At 41.4% G+C, this 15,787-nt stretch overlaps 1 protein-coding gene across 9 annotated transcripts in view; it reads left to right on the forward strand.

Annotated features, from left to right (window-relative positions):
• Positions 1–15,787, forward strand: part of OSBPL3 (oxysterol binding protein like 3) — a 141,737-nt gene that overhangs the window by 25,106 nt on the left and 100,844 nt on the right. For 5 of the 9 annotated variants that reach the window (XM_061585750.1, XM_061585758.1, XM_061585759.1 and 2 more), the window contains exon 1: positions 2,577–2,858. The exons of the other annotated variants lie outside the window; for them this stretch is intronic. The gene's annotated coding sequence lies outside the window, so the exon portion shown is untranslated. Of the gene's footprint in view, positions 1–2,576; positions 2,859–15,787 lie in introns of those variants that run through there. 9 annotated transcript variants of the gene reach the window in all.

Here is a 15,787-nt window from a genome sequence, read left to right on the forward strand (position 1 = left end):
TACTTTAGCTTTCTTGACATTCAGCTGTAGTCCCGCTTTTGTGCTTTCCTCTTTAACGTTTATCAGCATTCGTTTCAAATAATTACTGATTTCTGCTATCATCTGCATATCTTAAATTATTGATATTTCTCCCACCAATTTTCACACCCCTTTCATCTCGGTCCAATCCCGCTTTCTGTATGATATGTTCTGCATACAGATTAAACAAACAGGGTGATGAAATACACCCCTGTCTCACACCCTTTCCATATTCTGTCCTTACAGTAGCCTCTTGTCCAGAGTATAGGTTGCGCATCAGGACAATCAGATGCTGTGGCACACCCATTTATTTTAAAGCATTCTATAGTTTTTCATTATCTTGTGATTTTATTGCGGTTGATTAAACATCTGGAGGGGGCCCTAAGGTTAAAGTGTTTTTGTTCTTTGTGGGGTTTTTTTTGGTAATTTAGAAATGAAGAACCTTTTTCAGCCTGAAGGTCACATTCCTTCTAACACAGATTATATGCATTCATATACCTAGGTAGCATCACCATATATATTTTTCTCATTGAGATTTTTGTGCCTGTAGAAACTTACAATAGCACAGATGAGGAGGATTAGTCAATATCCCTCCCAAGAATGTAGGAAGTGAGTTTGTTCTGGGTTCCTTTAGCTTCTTCAAGAATCCTACGTTTTAGAGCATATCTTCACATTTTCTATAATTTCCCTATTTTTTTTTTAGCCATTATACAACTGACAATTAGCAATGCTGAGGCCAATCAGTACCACAGGTCAATTCTGTGATGCTTAAAACTGTAGTTTCTTATGTTAATTTCCTTTAACAGATTTTTTTCTGATTTACTGCAAGCTATCCAATAGCATAGCCAATGCCATTTCAACTGCCAGAGAAAAAAGCAGAGTAAACGTTTAACAGCAGCTTTTCAAATGTTAAATAGTAGGTCTGTACTTTTATCCTGAACTAGCATATAGTCAGTTCTTTGCCTGCACCCACGCAAACTGCAAACAAATATTTTTAGAATACCCACGTTAAAGGTTGAGAAGCATTCATTTACATATGTAGACACTTGTATCTTTAGTAACAAAAATACCTCACTTTCTGCTTTGTTTCTCTTTCTAAAATAAAACCCCAAACTTCACGCTAATTTTAACATTTCAGTTGGTTTCTATTTTGCGGGGTATAGGAGAACGTATTTTAAAAAGAACCGATGGAATTCCTTACATGGGCCAATGGAACGTTGGAGCCAATCACCCTACGGGGCAACGCTCCGATGAGCTGTCAGTCCTTCCTGGGGGAGACGTAGAACAGTTAACACCACATAAGCCAAAATCGTGAATGGTGCCAGAGTTGAGATTGCTTGAAGAATGCAAGGCGAAACTCCGCCCCCTGGAAAGCAGCCAGTAGCATCCGCCGTCTTGGCGGACTCTGGGTTGGGCTGGCGGAGTCTTTCCTTTGTTACTGCATTGAAGGAATCCACAGAATGGGAAAAGGAGTTTTTTTCAAGAGGCAAGTGTCCAAAATCTTGGAATATATGCCTCCTACCGTTTGAATCTGTCTGGGGATGCTTCCTGTTTTTTAATTTATAGAAATAAAAAATAAGATATACATCTTGAAACCCTTTCTATGTTTTACATCCTCCTCTCAATATATGTGTTCTATTTCTCACTCGGATGGTTTAAGAGGTGAGGGGCTATTTTTGGTTTGTTGACTCTGCTTTTATAAGTACCGGTTGCTAGTTCTTTAGCTGAGTTATGGAAGTGGCTGGGCTTTTTTTTTCAGATTCCTTACTAGTTTTCAGCCGAGTAAGGATCTTTTTAAAGATTTACATGTACGCACAAATATTCTTTAATTAATGCGTCTTCCTTCTTTGAGCGTTGCCTCTGGCCACGGCCGACGACCGCATTTTAATGGTGCTACGTATTCCTCGTTTATGAAATGAACACTTTGGGGGCAGTTTGGGATGAAGGGCATCGTAGAAGCATAAGGTATTCTATAAATTTGTGTTCATTAATCCAGTCCGTATCGTAAAGAATGGGAAATATTGCATGCATTTTGTGATGCAAATCAGAAATCATTATGGACACTGTAAATCGCTAAGCTCAGGAAGAGGTGCTTGTTTGGGATTAGTTTGTTGTATTGACCAGTAAAGCTGGTTTGGGATTAGTTTGTTGTATTGACATCCTGACTGTGGCAACCGTTCTCCCGAGTGAAAATTATCTCGCTTTGCCTTGGGCAGCTTAAACCCGTGATTTGTGTTAAGCATCTTTGCTTCTATTCATTCGGGTGAACTACGATCGCGCGCCAAAGTCTTGCCCCAGGGTGACAGCAGGTACCTTGACTTTGTTCTCAACGGAGTCTGCCCGCCCGCATCATGTCACATTTTCTTACCTGTCCAAGAAACGCTGCCAGCTGACATCATGGAAACACCCGATTGCCCGGGAAAGCGCGAGCTAACGCCCCTCGGTGCTGATCAGCCTAGAGATTCCCTTTGGTCAATGCGACTGTCAATCACCGGAGACGATGATTTGCCCTCTCTGGAACCTCCCTTGGAGGAACCAAACTGGGACTGGCCGAGATGCTCCGCCCCTTTCTTGCCGCCGAAGGGAGTAGCACCCAGGTAGAGCAGCTTAGAGAGTGCATCTTTGTGTTTGTCATTCCCGCCCGCTTTGTTGTTGCGGGTGTCTGCCTGTTAGGGCTTCTTTGCCTTCTGGCTTTGCTTTGGCAGGTTGCTCAGAGGTGAGGAAAAGCCGTTTGGGTCTCTCCCCCCCTCCGCCCCCCCTGCCTGTGGTAGGGGCACAACAACGGCTTGGAAGAGCTTACGTTAATTCGACTGGTATTTGCGATTGCCGTCAGGTCCCAGGTAGGAAAAAGGCTGAGCTTGTTACTTTTTCTGATGTAGGGTGGGGGGCCGGTGGGGGGCTTTTGCCGGTGGGGGGGAAGAGTAAGGAACTTTAAAATTCCAAATGTCGATTTAAGCTGAATTACTTCCTGATTTCCCTTTTTGTCCAGTCACCCTCTCAGTTTTTCCCTTGTTTATGTTGTGTGATCTATCAGGTAGGTTTCTTTTATAACTGCACGGATAAATACTTTTACCCATAAAGGTGCAAATGGGGAGGAGACAGCGAGCCAAAGAGCACACCAAGTGGGTTCTTGATTAGTGACAGTGTACCTCTGAATGCACATCGCAAAGAAAAGGTTGGGCTATTCTTATGTGAACTTTCATCCGCAGGCTTCTGGCTACTCACTGTTGGGAGACAGAATGAAAGGCTCAGTGGAACCTTTGATCTGATCAAGCAAGGACATTCTTAGGCTTTTGACATCTTCTCCCAATGATGGTTTCTTATTAGGTTTGGGCAGTTGAATGGTACCTTAAGAAACTGGGGTGCATCTTGTATTCTGCACACAATTTTTTCACTTCTTTGCTGGAAAGGAGACAGGTTTGTGTCTTTGAAGAAGGGTTTCTTTAAAAAAAGAGCTTGACAATTTGTTCACACAGTTAATGTACGTGGCCGAATAAAGACCTACATTGTTTCTTCCAATTCTAAGCTGTATTACAAATCACAAGATAAATCTTTGAGGTGGGTCTCTCTATATTTGAGATCTGGCTGCTCATTCTACCAAAGAGTTTTATGGAGTGATCTGTTTAAAGCTTGGGTACTTTTTCCACCAGTGGCAGTTGGCTCATCAAAAGAGATTGTCTTATTTCCGTAGTTCTCAATTTCTCAGACCAATACAGTTTCTGTGGTTCTCAGTATCTCAGTCCAATACAATGACATCACTCTGCATCATAGAATTGCTACATCAAGAGAAAATATCTAATTTCTGAATGGAAAAGAGAAACTTTCTCCCACAGAAGGAATGTGGGAAAACAGTTTGTTCCCATTGGAGAAATTGGGAATCTGCTATCTTCATGAGGGGATCTGGTCTGGATAATCTAAATAAGGGCTGTTCCATACAGAGGCTTTTAAAGCACCAAGCAGAAAGTTCACTGTGTGTTCCCATCTGCAAGATACACAGGAGTTGTGGTCATCCCCTTACTGATTCCTGCTATTCTAATGATAAACTGGGGCTGGCCAGGATCACAGTATGGGTGCACTTTCCAAGCTGGATATTGGAACATGAAATTTCTGTGCCCATTGGTGGTATTCATGAGGAGTAGCAGCACTAAACTACATCCATCTGTATTCCAACTGCCTTTTGGATTCAATCTAATCATTACTTTCTTTTCTTTATTTGCAACACTGGGCAGCAAGCATAAAAGGGTTCAGCTCTTCTGAAATGTAAAGAGTACAGCTGCATGAGTCCCCTCTTAACTGTTAACTGGAAATAAAACTCTTTAGCCTGAATAGGCATGAGCAGATGTCCTAGTTTGCTTCTATTCCCTAAAAAGATCCAGATTTTTAACATCAGTCTAGTCATGTCTCATAAAATCTATTGCAATTCTCAGTTGTGCTGTTAGAGAGCAGTATTTGATGTTCCTGTATTTGGTTTTCTCCCTTCATGAATGAATTGCATTTTGAGGATTTTTTAGATGATTTTTTAAAAAAAATCATAAAGAGTTTACTTTGTGCACTTAAATACACCTAATTCTGGATTGATTGATGCGTTAAGCATGTGTTTCCAAACATTGATTCTATATCGTTTACTAAATCTGGGGGTGGAGAGGTGAATTTCTGGGAGGCCTTCAGCAGGGAACTACTGCAGATCTTGCCTTCTTGCTGTGTTCCTTGGAAATGACAATAGGCAGCCAGCTGGCTATTAAATGTAACTTCAGAGGTCTTGAGAATATCTGCACGTCCACAGAAATAGCTCGTGGATTTTCTTTTTTCCCCCTTAGTGGCTATAGGAAATTTCTCTTTTCTCCTAGCTTGATAGCTTCTTAAGAGAGGGGAGGGGAGTAATTAAATCCAATTACTTGGATTCAGTTCACAAGCTGATGCCATTAATTTCCTGTTTATTGGGTTCAGAGAAGGCAGCCTGATCTAATGGTCAAGCCAGGATGGCCACTGCTGTATCTTTGCTTGCTGTGATATAAACACTTTTGGTGTGACAACTGTCATAAAAACATAATAAGAGCCTGCTAGTTCAGGCTAATGGCCCATCTAGTCCAGCATCCTGTTCTCACAGTGGCTAACCCACAAAGCAGGTCCTAAGCACAAGAACACTCTCCCTTCCTGCAGTTTCTAGCAATTGGTATTGAGAGCATACTGCTCCAGCAGAGAAAGGACAGCAATTTAAAAATTAATGCTGGGCTGAAGTTTGTCCTCCAATATCTCAAAAGCTTTCTTCTGCAAAAAAGCCCTTCCATTTTTCTGCTTCATTTTCAAGGCAGTTTCTGACCAGATGGTCGAATAAACTATCTATCTATCTTTCAAGGCATTTTAGAATTTCTTTAGGGTGTGTGGGTTTGAGCTTACCTTATTGCGTGGTGGTTGAGGGTAGTGTGCATGTTTCTCTTTTCAGTAAACTTTTCTCCAGCACTCTGCAGCTTCTCCCATTGCCTAGCAAGGCTGCAGACAGCATCCCGCATTTTCTGATCTGAAAAATCCCCGCATACTGAATTGCCTCCTGATGTCTTCTCCTGGGATTTACTTGGGGAAGGGCCGCAGCTCAGTGCTTTGCATCCAGAAAGTCCCAGGTTCAATCCCAGGCATCGCTAGGGAGAAGACCCCTGTTTGAAACCCTGGAGAGCTGCTGCCAATCAGCATAGACATTACATAGCTAAATGGACCAATGGTCTGATTCGGTATAAGGCAGCTTCTTATGTTCCTCAGTGTGGAGACTCAAGAAGGCTGCGGAGAGCAGGCCGCTGGTGAGATTTGTAGAATGAAAGGTCTCCCCTTGGCAACCTCAAAAGTGTGGTAAACATGACAAAAACTCTGCAATCTGCCCATGAGAATTTCACTGATTGTTCTCCTTTGATTTTTGAATACATCTTTTCTCGTTATTTGATGGAGAATGTAAAAAAGGGTGGGTTGGCACAGCACTAGTAAAAATATCAAAACTATAACATCAGTCGCAATGGTGTTAGTAACAAAACACTCCATGATGTCAAGGTAGAACTGTATATCAATGGTAGTGCACATCCTTTGTATGTAGAAGGCCCCACGTTCAAACCCTGGCACTTCCAGGTACTCCTGGGAAAGACTCCTGTTTGAAATGCTGGAGAGCCATCACCAGTCAATGTAGACAGTACTGAGCTAGATGGACCAACACCGAAGTGGCTGGCATCATCCAGTGTGTGATGTGTCTGAGCGTGGGTATCTTTGCTCTGGGGCATAGTTCCTTTTCAGTGTAGGATAAACACTGATATCTCTCATTGGACACACAGTCCTTTTTAATTTTGCTCCTCCATGTGGCAGAAAAGTGTGGAAAATATTAACCACTAGATTTGTTCCAGTTTAAATTAAAAAAACAACCCCAGCATATGTATTCTAATTCTTTCTCTCTCTCTCTGTTTTAAAGCAGCCAGGGGGTAAGCACCTTGAACTTTCCTGGATTGGTAATGGTTTGAAAGCCCTTTATTTATTTATTGTAAAATGCTGCCATCTTGGGTAGCAGAGTGGTGGGAGGAAATTTGGTTATGTGTGCTTTGTCTTATGCCTTTCTTTGATAGGCCACAGATTATTAGAATGAAGATTCTGATGCTGCCCTGCATTTCAGTAGAGCTTGTAAATCAGGCTCTGTATTTAATGCATTGGACATAGCAGAAAGCTTGTGGCGATCTTGAATCTATTTCTAGTAGCACTTGAAACTATTAAGTTCTGAAACAAAATGCAGTAGCACCCCAATTATAGTAATCTCCACATTTCCACATTTAATCTGTATATATATACATATATGTGTATCAGCAGCACAATGTAACTGGCCAAAGAGCTTCATTGGATTGATTTTGGCCAAGGCTGTCCTCTCAAGCTCTCTTTTTGAAATGAGCCCCAGACACATTTCTGCCCTCAAGGTATAAAAAGCTTCAATACGTTCAGTTTGCATAGCCAAGGTCTTTTTGCCTTGTCATCTATTACTTATTCTTACCTGTTTCACTTGTAACCTTTTTTTAAAAAATTGTGGCTGCTATGTAATTTTCTTAAATCTGTCCCTCATCTTCTTCACTGGGTTCTTCTATGTGGTCCTCTACCCCCCCACACAATAAATACCCCATTTTGCAATACCAGCCCAAGACCTTTTGCTCCCTCAGGTAGAATAGGAAATTGTGCCCTCCCACCCCCAAGGCATGGGTACCCAAGGCCAGTGAAGTTGTTTTATTAATTTGGCCCCTGCAAATCCCACAACCGCCTCTTCCTTTTCCTGGCAATAAAATATTATAACAACAAATTAAATAACTAACAATTTGCTGCCCTTGTGTGACACTTAAAACCAGCTGCCTGAGGTTGCTGTCTTAGGCTGCATACACACCATGTATTTAAAGCACACACACCCTCAAGAATCTTGGGGACTGTAGTTTGCTAATAGTGCTGGGAATTGCAGCTCTTTGAGGGGTAAACTACAGTTCTGGGATTTTTTTAGGGGGGAGGGTTGCTTTAAATGCCTGGTGTGTACACAGCTGTACTCTGTCTAACAGTAGGGGCGGCCCTTTGTAAAACTGTGTCCAAGATAAGTTAAGATGCATCTTATTGCTACAGTTATACACTTAAAGAGAAAAGCACCTTTCTTCTTAGAGCTGGAGATAATTTCAGGTTACACGTGTCCCACAATATGTGAATCTGCCATTTTTCATCATTATATGTTATCTTTATTGGCTACAGAACCTTCATCAACTCCAGCTTCCGTTTCATGGGCATTATGTGCAGAGGTTGGGAAATTGCTGAATGAAAAAACTGTTACTCTCAATATGAATTAATTAAGGAAGAACAGATGGGGCCCTTGCAGCTGTGGTAAACCCTTCCTTGTTGGCTATTTGCAAAGCACAGGAAATATGGATGACGTTTGACATTTTTAGAAAGCCTTGACACATTCTGCTAACACTTTTGTGAAATCTTGCAAATTAGAGTATTATTTGTAAGTGCTTAAAGATGGTTTTAAAAAAAGTCTTGTCACCTCACTGAATCTTCAAGTATGCATTTAAAAATAGAATAGTTATAATGTGTACATTTTTAAAAAAATTGGATGCATCCTTTTTAGGAGTAAGATGGAAATTATTCTACAATAGATTGTTAGAGTAACTGTAACATCCCCAATTGCCAAAAATATGATGTTCATGTATTATTAATGGCTTTTAAGGATAGTTTTTCTTGACTTTTTCATGTCTAATTTCAGGGTGCTTTGGTGAATTAGGCACCAGAATGAGTAATGTTTTGTTATGTATTCAATCTATGCCCAGATTTTGATCCTATTGAGTGTCAACGTGATTTTGCCTCAACCAAACATTTGAATCCCATCCTTCTTCCAAGGAGCTCAGGCATTCAAGTAGCTATGCCATTTTATTAAACCAATAGCCCTGTGAACTGAGTTAAGAGAGGATGAAAGACAGTGGCTTTGCCCAGTGAGCTTTATGGCTGAGCAGGGTTTTAGAATCCTTGAATTGGAAGTGACCTCAAAGGTCATCTAGTTCAACCCCCTGCCAATGCAGAAAACCCACCGTTGCAGCATTCTCAATAAGTGGCTTTTCAGCCCTTACTTAAAATCTTGCCATGCATTTGAAACACATGGCTTTCCCAAAGAATCCTGGGAACTATAGTTTGCTCCTCACGGAACTACAATTCCCAGCACTCTTAACAAGCTACACTTTCCAAGATTCTGTAGGAGAAGCCATGTGCTGTAAATGTACAGTATGGATGTGTATCAAGTCTCTTATCGAAGTCTGAATTATATTGAGTATAACACAATGCCCTTCATTGCATTATTTTTAAAATTATGCAGGTAGATTAATGAAGGCAAAGAGATATGTGGAGTATTTGTTTTGGTTTGGAATAATTGGCTAGAACTAGCTGACTGCCGTGTCTTTCAGCCTTGTACTCCAATACTTGCTTTGCTGATAAGTACAGTTTCTCAGGTGCCCTTCAGCCACAGTCCTTGGCTACATGGGACCCACATTTCCATGACATGCTCCCATGTGACCTGTCCTACCTTTGTGAGATTATGCTGCCAAAAAGCAGCTCCTGCATGGCTGAGGTTAGCAACTGAAGGGCATCTCCATAATGCACATTTAAATGATTACCTTGCTGCTTCTTAATGCCTTCATTTCTTTTTAGTGCTGCTCGGTCTTTGCTATTTGTCTTTATCTTGCCAGGCAGGCGTTTGGTTATGGGATATGTTTAATCATGGGAATAGTGGTGATTAGCTAAATTACTGTGAAAATGTATCATTTGAGGTGGGCAAATAACAGTTAGTGTGTATTTCCTTAATTTGTGGGCTTCTGCTCAGTTTGTGGCTATACCTTCAAAAGCAACTAAAATCTATGCATGAAAACTTGATTGGAATAGAGAGGCAAAGCACCATATATATATTCCTCGAACTGCATGTGCCTAAGGCAACAATCTGCAGCCACTTTCTCTACTGCTGTCCCAGTGACTTTAATTGGACTGCTCTGGCGTAAATGGGTTGTGGGTTATAGCCCAGTCTCCTGGAGCCACTTAGGCTGCTGTAGCACAAACAGCAGTTTGTGCTGCCACCATTTAAGGCAACATTCTCTGGTAAGCTAATGCTCCACAGCCATGCGCCTCTGGCGGGCTAGATACACATGATTGTGGTCTGCTGGTTTAATGCAAAATGCTACAGTCTTCCTTACTTCAGCAAGTTCTGGATGCAGAACTGCACTGATGCAGCAGAATTTGGGGGCCCTGTGTTACAGTAAATAGCTTTCTCAGTTGGATGGGAGGGGGGCAAAAACTTCACAACTGGAGCAGTTTAAGCAATAAGGAATTGTGTAGCTGCATGTCAAAGGAGCAAGGATGGAGGTGGAGTATTGTAGGCATTGCATGGAGCAAGCCCAATAAAACCTATGTTGTTCTCGTAGGGCCTTTGACATTTCAGTTGCAAGGGCATTGCTAGAATATCGGTGGTTTGGGACATAGATCTTTGTTGTCTGTAGTGCTGTCCTTTCCCACTACCTTTCTATGTGTTTTGCATCTTTACTGAGCTGGGCTTGTAGGGAGTTCTTGTGCACCATCAGCCAACATGTTTCTAGATCGTGTTGGGTTGGCTTCACCTTGTAGCCCACAGATAAAAAAAAGACTGTTACTAAGCAGCCTCAAGGAAAGGAGCTAGTTTGTTTAACTGAATGGAGGTGAACATGCAGAATTATCTTCTTCCTCCAAAAACAGTAGAAGATATTGTATGCCACAAGTAAAGAGAGGTTTTGCAATGTGGGAGTGCTTAGTGGTTTTTTAAAAAGATTTACTAACAACCCACTAAACTAGGACAAATTCCAGAAGCGTTTCTCTGTTGAAGCATGTATGACTAAGTCCTGGAGCACCTTTCAGGCTAACATATTCCTTGTGGTATGAACTTTCCTAGGCAACAATTTACTTACTGGATACGGGGTGGGGGAATTAGTAAAGGTGTTTGCTGTTTATGAGAAGTTGCTCAAGGTCAAAATGGGAAGAATGCAATTTTTGGTTACATTCTTCAAGCAGGTTGGTCAAGAATGTATCTATATAGGTGGCATAATGGATGTAGAAGCTGATATGCAAAAGGATTGTCTCAATTCCAAACAGTTGTAGAAGGAAATGTGTCAGCCTACAGACACAGTGCAGTTTTAGACCTCAATTGTCTTGAATTAAGAAATCTTGGTAAGGTTTTGTTGCCTGGGTGGGAGCATGTGAGAGGTCAGCTGGAGATCCTTCGTATATAGTCCGTCTGCTTTGAGAGAACAAGCGTTGAGCTTCTTGCACAATAATGTTAACAATTGTTTTCTGATAGGAAGTACTTCTATAGAATTTGTATTTTCTTGTGAGTTTCAACAGCCGCCCCTTTAATTGAAAAAAAAAGGCCATAATTTGGTGAAATGCATATTGACTATTTATAAAAGTTCCTGAGATGCAATCATGGCAAAGCAATTGTCTTTCCTGGCCACAGCTTGGCTGTTGGGCAGCTGTGTACTACCTCCAAAATCAGAGGCATCAAGACTCTGAATACCAGTATGCTGGGAAACACAAGGAGAGGGTTATTGCCTTCACTTGTAGACATCTCAGAGGCATCTGGTCAGCCGCTGTGGGAAACAGGATGTTGGACTAGATAGGCCATGGACCTCTTCCAACAAGGTTGCTCTTATGTTCTTAAGCATGAAAAATGGATTACTTAGACCAAATTTTCTCATTTCTGAAGGATTATGTTTTGTTTTCTGAAACTGCCTTCTACCCCCCTCTGCAAGAAAGCAGCTATATGAGTCTGCCAAATACATAAAAAATATAATACAACTGGAGGTCTGTATAAAAGCAAAAATAAGGTAGTTCTCAGCATTTCTGCTTTTCAGGGGTAGCCATGAGTCAGTAAAACCGGTTTATTTGTTTTCCCTCTAGAGGCTTTTCTTGTAACAAGTGTTGACCTGCCCTAGTCAATTTATTTTGACCAACAGAGCTTGCTCACGCTTGCATAAAGGCTGATAGGACCTATAGTTGACAGCATTAACCGATTACCATCAAAAGGCTGACTGTCTATAGACAAATGTGTTGCTGTTACATTTGTGATATGAGAAAGAGGGGAAAGGGGGATTCTCTGAGGCCACATTAGGTAAAATCCTATTGAAAACTTTCAGGTAATAAAAATCAACAATATAAAAGCAAGCATCCCACTTGGAAGTAAGTCCGCAGTATTTGTTGTTGCTTGCTCCCAGGTAAGTCTGCCCAGGATTGCAGCCGTTGCCCCTTAGAACAGGTATCGGACAAATTCCAGCAAATAAATTCATTCTGCCCCTTTCCCCCTCCTGTTAATTTCTTCACAGAGTAGTCACTAGAAAGAGAACAGTGTTGACATCTTAAAAGGGGGATAACATTGATGTGCTGCTCTGTCCCTCATGCAGTTAGTCTGGAGGATCAGTTTTAAAACTATGGCTGCCATTTATTGAGGTGGTGAGCCCTTCCATTTGTCTGATCAAAGACCATGCCCTGATATATAAATAGATGGTTGGGAGAGATATAATAAAAGAGACTGATTGTGGCATCTGCCTGTATTTTATAGGGTGTAAGATATGTGGGGGCTTCAAATGTGTGTGCTGTGTATCTGATTGATTATAAGATGCATTAATGTGTTTCATTGCTTTAGTTTGTGCTGAATATCACAGCTGACTTTGCTAAATATTGTGACAGTCTTGCTAGGCACCTTATTTCAAGTTTCAGGCTTGTTTGATGGTGTTTTAATAACAGACAAGATTATTAGTGGCATGATATCTGCATTCTCTAATGTGCTTAATGCCTGAAGCCATCATTTCGGGAATAAGAACTTTGACTGGAAAGATAAAATCCCAGCTACTAAATAATTTCAATTTTAATTTTGCACAACAAAAATGCTTCTTTTTTCAGTTGAGATTTAAGTCGGCGTCTTTTCAGCTGATTATCATGATAAGCAAGGAAACAATAGAACCTATGTACAATTTAGACATACTTTTAGCCACCTGTAGTATTTATGTACACAGAACTTAAATAAAGTTGCTTCCTCCTTGTCTTCTAGAAGACTCTCTGCATGGTCCATGGTTGCATCTACTTCTTTTTTCTGACTTTGGTTTTTAATCTGTTGGAAATGTTCCACTACTTAATTAGAAAACTGAAACCTCCCTGAGAGTATGAAGGTAGAAACACACTCACTGTTCTGCCGGTCCAGTGGGTCTCCACCTCTCTCTTCTGAAAATGGGGGCACCTGACACTAGTCAAACCCTGCCCCTTTTTACTATAAAACCTGGTGGGAGCAGCTACAGTGTATTCTTTTTTAATGCAGGTTCAAAGAGATTTTGCAAGTGATTGGCAAATCAACCCATTCCCCCTCCAGGTGTGGTAATGGAAACTCTTTGCTTTGTGTGTTCACAGCCTGAATGTCTAGTTAGAGAATTTAAAAGAGAGAGAGAATAAATTGTATCTACCATTTCATGTGCTATGGCATATTGTTGATTCCATTTGCAGTTTGATGTAATCTTATCAATAGTAATGCTATATTTGTGTTGCATTACCAAATGTGGATTGCTACACAAACATGCCTTATTTACTTGAGCTGGATTATATGGGTGGTGTAGTTCAGAAAGATGGTTGCTCCCTGTGAAACTGGGCTTAACCTTGGAGGCTCATCCTTATATAATTTCCTTGGGGAGTGGATGTTGAAGTTCTGAGTGGGCCGTCCATCTGCTTGGTTGTTGAATGGATGCAGTGTTCATTAAACACAGCCATCTTTCTTCCTTTTGACCTAGTGGAATCTGTTGTTTTGACCTGTTATTTTGCATCTACAGGTTTGTTGCTCAATGGTCTGACCTGTTGCCACTTTTAGCAGTAGCATGCTAGGTTTCAGCAGAGAGCACTGGGCATACCTGAGCGATAGGTTTAGGCTGCAGTCATCACCCTGCTTACCTGGGAGGAAACCCCATTGAATTCTGAGTAGACATGTTTAGGTTTGCACTGTACATTAATGTTGGAGTTTTGCATTGTACGTTAATGTAGGATGTATTCTGGCTATAAAGATAGTTTTGTAGGCTTAAATTCAAAATTCTCACCCTCAAGAAATAAACTTGTGTAGCCATGTTTAGATTTTCTGCTACTGTTAGTGTGTGCATGGATGTGTTTGGTCAGTTGTTCTTATACATTCAATGCAGGGTGGTGGATAAGAGTGTATGGGGATAAAGTAGATGAGGATCAGCTATAGCTTAGTATTAGTGCATCTACCTTGCATGCAGAAGGTCCCAGGTGGTTAGCCAAATATTCACTACCAAGGAAACTGCACAAATACACATGAATAACATTCAGTGGGGTGAGTCTACCCCTGAAGGACCAGGTCTGCAGCCTTGGGGTTGTGCTTGATTCCAGGCTGTCCATGGAGGCTCAGATTTCGGCAGTGAGCCGGGCAGCCTGGTATCAACTACACCTCATACGAAGGCTGCAACCCTACCTTCCTGATCACCAGCTCCCACAAGTGGTACACACCCTGGTCACCTCTCGTTTGGACTACTGTAATGTGCTCTACGTGGGGTTACCCTTGAAAACGGTTCGGAAATTACAACTTATACAAAATGCGGCGGCTCGATTACTTACAAATAGTCGCCGCCGGGATCACATCACACCAGTGTTGTTCGATCTACACTGGCTTCCAGTTGTTTTCCGAGCCCAGTTCAAGGTGTTGGTATTGACCTTTAAATCCCTACACAGTTTCGGCCCAGTTTATCTCACGGAGCACCTTCAACGCCACCAATTATGCCGCCCGACAAGATCGGCCACACAGGGCCTTCTCTCAATCCCGCCAACAAAAACAGCCAGATTGGCGGGTACTAGAGAGAGGGCATTCTCAGTGGCGGCCCCCACTCTTTGGAACTCCCTCCCACAAGATCTCCGGCACGCCTCTTCCCTAAATGTATTTCGGAAAGCCTTAAAGACCTGGCTCTTTCAACAGGCCTTTGGGGTTTCTGGGGAGGGTTAACTGCTATAACTGTAATGCCTCCTGCCCTCTTTTAATACTGTTGTTGCAGATTTATTGATTTTACACTGTTTTATATTGTATCACTGTATTTTATTAATTGTATTTTAATGATTTTGTACATCGCCTAGAGTGGCCATTGGCCAGATAGGCGACACAGAAATTAAATTTATTATTATTTATTTATTATTAACATTGATCCAGAGGAAAGTAGAAAAACACTGGTTTCTTTTTTGGAAGGGGAGGCAACATTACTTATCCCTTTTACCTGCCACACCCACAAAAGTTCTCAAACAAGTTCTCCGGTACTAGTTTCACACCAGCATAAATAAATATATAAAAAGCAGTTTGATCAATGAATTGCTTACTAGATTGCCCAAACCTATTTGAAATTGCATAAACAACAAGACACTAACCACCATGATGAGGCTTTGGAGTCTCCTTTGATATCATCACTCTATGTCACACACATGCGCACACACACATATATACACACAAACACACACACATATATACACACAAACACACACAGAGGATAAACCCATTCTCCACGCTATATGATGGTATGATGCAAAATGTCTTTTTGAAAAGCTAGGATGTCATGGTGCAGTGTTAACCTGTAGTTCATTTCTGCATTTGTTTGCATGCATACTACAGTTTATAAAATGGCTCATATTTAGACTAAGCTATATAAAAATGCGAGAGCTATGAATTTCTGTTCCTTAGGCAGAATCTTTTACATCAATTCCCTAATTAAGAAGTTCAGTTGAGGACCTTGAGCAACTTGGTGGAAAGGTGGGGCTACTTTAAATTTAAATTTAACTACAATGCAGGTTTCACCTACAATATTCTTGACAGATTGTCCAACCTCTGCTTGAATGCCGTTCAGGAAAGGAGAGCCCTTCACCGCCCATGTGAATCTGTTCACTGCCTAACAACTCTTCATCTTAGGAAGTTTCTCCCAATGAGCATTTCCCTTGTGGTTGGTGATGCACAGACTCACCTCCACCCACTTGAAGTGAGCATGAGAAGAGGAAGAGAAGGCTACTTGTTCTTTTTCCCCTTAACTGGAATATCCAAAGCACCATAAGACTGGCTGTCATATTCAGCTAACGTAGAGTTTCTGTGAAACTAGCACTGGAGAACTTGTTTGACAATTTTTGTGGGTGTGGCAGGTTAAGGAGATAAATGTTGTTGCCTCTCCTTCCAAAAAAGAGACCAGCA

This window comes from Rhineura floridana, chromosome 10 (genome assembly GCF_030035675.1).
Source record: "Rhineura floridana isolate rRhiFlo1 chromosome 10, rRhiFlo1.hap2, whole genome shotgun sequence".
NCBI classification, from domain to species: domain Eukaryota; kingdom Metazoa; phylum Chordata; class Lepidosauria; order Squamata; family Rhineuridae; genus Rhineura; species Rhineura floridana.